This window comes from Engraulis encrasicolus, chromosome 24 (genome assembly GCF_034702125.1).
Source record: "Engraulis encrasicolus isolate BLACKSEA-1 chromosome 24, IST_EnEncr_1.0, whole genome shotgun sequence".
NCBI lineage: Eukaryota > Metazoa > Chordata > Actinopteri > Clupeiformes > Engraulidae > Engraulis > Engraulis encrasicolus.
Window position 1 is genome coordinate 15,272,148 of NC_085880.1, and position 2,500 is coordinate 15,274,647.

General features: G+C 44.0%; 1 protein-coding gene across 1 annotated transcript in view; it reads right to left on the reverse strand.

Moving 5' to 3' along the window:
* Positions 1-1,206: 1,206 nt before the first annotated feature.
* Positions 1,207-2,500, reverse strand: part of slc25a28 (solute carrier family 25 member 28) — a 12,073-nt gene continuing 10,779 nt past the window's right edge. The window contains exon 5 of the mRNA XM_063191673.1: positions 1,207-2,500. This exon is cut by the window's right edge and continues 1,202 nt beyond it. The gene's annotated coding sequence lies outside the window, so the exon portion shown is untranslated.

Sequence of the window (2,500 nt, forward strand, 5' to 3'; positions counted from 1 at the left end):
CCCTGACTCAGGTCATGAGGAGTGTGTGTGTGTGTGTGTGCTTCTAAAATTACCTGGTATGGCATACCTCCTTCTGTGTGTATTCCTAACATACCTATGCTACAGTACCTGTGGACAGCGAGAGAAGGAGGGGATAGGACCTCCCACAGCATGTCCAAGCGATGGTGAGCCCCCCCACTATGACATGAGGAGACACTCACACCAAGGGCGCTGGAAGAAGTGTTAAAGTGGTGGGGCATTTTTTTTCTTGACTCTTTATTTCTTAAAAATGTTACTACTGCCACTCACTTGTCCGCAGTACATGTACAAGTTGAGAAAGCCTCATTTAGGGAGCCCAGAAGTGGGGATAGGAATGCACCACTACATCTCCCTTTCCGGCACCTATGGCTCACACACCAAGGCTAGTTGAGGACATTGAACCTCTAGGCCTACATACTGAGACGCATAGTCCTGAAAGCAATGCAATGTGGTAGATCACACATCTATAGTTTCTTCATAAGGCAGCGATTAGGGGTGTGCGATAAAGCGTATTGAACTGTGAATTGTGAAATCGAGTTGAAGATCATCGCAAATCTGTCATTGTATAGATCGATTGTAGCCTATCGATTACCTTGGAGTAGGCGCCTCAGAACGTTTACAGCGTTGTTGCTTTTTTTTTTGTACTGAATTGACAATAGTGTGCTTTATCAGTGTGTTAACATTTTTATTATTTAACAATGTTTGCACATGCAAACTTGCATTGCAACCCCTCTGGTTTCTTTCCATTCTTTCTATTAGAGCTTGTGGCCCTGGCGACATCATTGACATTGACGACAGAAATTTAATTAAATATCTCGCAAAAACGCAATTCAATGGCAATATAATAAATCATTCAGCAAGGTAGATATGACCAACGTGGAAAAGTTTGTATTGCTGGCAAGGGCAACCGCACCTCTCTCCTCGCTCTGCTTGTATGTGGCTGAAACCAGAGCCAATTTTACCATAGTTCATGGAAAAGGTGACAGAGTTCACTTGGTGTAAATTAACTGCAGTGAGCTTTTTGAAGCACATTCTTAGTTTTAAAGACATTCACTGTTTCAGTGTTTTGTGGCAATTTATTATATTATTATCACATATAGGCTACTATACAGTACTCTCAGGCAATACAGCCTACTCTGGTCTGTCATTCATGAAACACGCACACACAGAGAGACAAGACAAATCCAGTCAGGTGATGTAGTCCAGTCTTTATTGAAGGAACACACACAGCAGATGGGCCCTGTAGATACAGTGAGTCTTCTTCCTGCATGATCACTTCCGTACTACATTTCCCATAATCCCCCAGTTCTCTGGGGCCTGCAGCTCCAGCTCCCTCCTCCAGGGGGACACTATGCTTCTCTTCTCCTCTCCACCCTGCAGCACTCTCTCACAAGCAATCGCAATCACACACACACACACACACACACACACACACACACACACACACACACACACACACACACACACACACACACACACACACACACACACACACACACACACACACACACACACACACACACAGTCTCTCTCTCTCTCTCTCACACACACACTCACACCTGTGTCTCTATCTTCAGCCCTAGCAGTCTTCTGTAGAGAACAGCTCCAGTAAGGATCATCTACATTAACTCTGTGCTCCAACACACAGATAACTGTTAACACTAACAATAATGGAATAACATGTGTGTCTGTTTTAAGTGTGCGTATGTTCACATAGCCTGAAGATTCACACAGTAGTTGGGGCTATTAATATAATATAGATGCTATAAAAATATTCTTTACCCCCCACAACAAGGTTTCAATAAATTATAGAACTCTCCATATTCTCATTCAATGTCCACGCCTAGCATTCATCAATAACAGCATCAATTAGGGATTATTTTGTAGGTATCAATTAGGTGTCAATTAGGGATCAATTTGGGGTCAATTAAGGACCAGTTGGGGGAATTCACACACCTCATCATCATTCATATTTCTGCCACGTCTACTTCACCTGTGTGCGCATATTAGAGTGCGCTGAACCTGTAGAGGGCTGCAGAGCCCCCTAGTGTTAGCAGCCGACATTACACCTTCACTATCCACAACACTCATTACAAAAATCATCACCATCCCTGGGGTGTGTGTGTGTGTGTGTCTAGCAGGGGGTTGGTTGGTCAGGCATTAGGGTTTTTAATTGTGTGCGTTTCTTTAACGACCTCCAAGTCCCCCATATTTACATATAAGACTACAGGCCACACGAGAGGAGGGGATGGAGAGGGAGAGGAGGAGGGAGGAGAGGTGAGAAGGGGTGATGAAGACGAGAGGGAGAAAGACAAGAAGACAAGAGGGAGAAAGACAAGAAGGAAGGACAAACGAGAATGAGAGAGTGAAGGAAGATGAGAGGGAGAGAGGATTAGAAAGAGACAGAAAGAGTAAGAGAGAACGAGAAATAAGTAGAGAGAGAAAGAAAGTGTGTCCACTAGAGGCAGCAGACTATATAGTA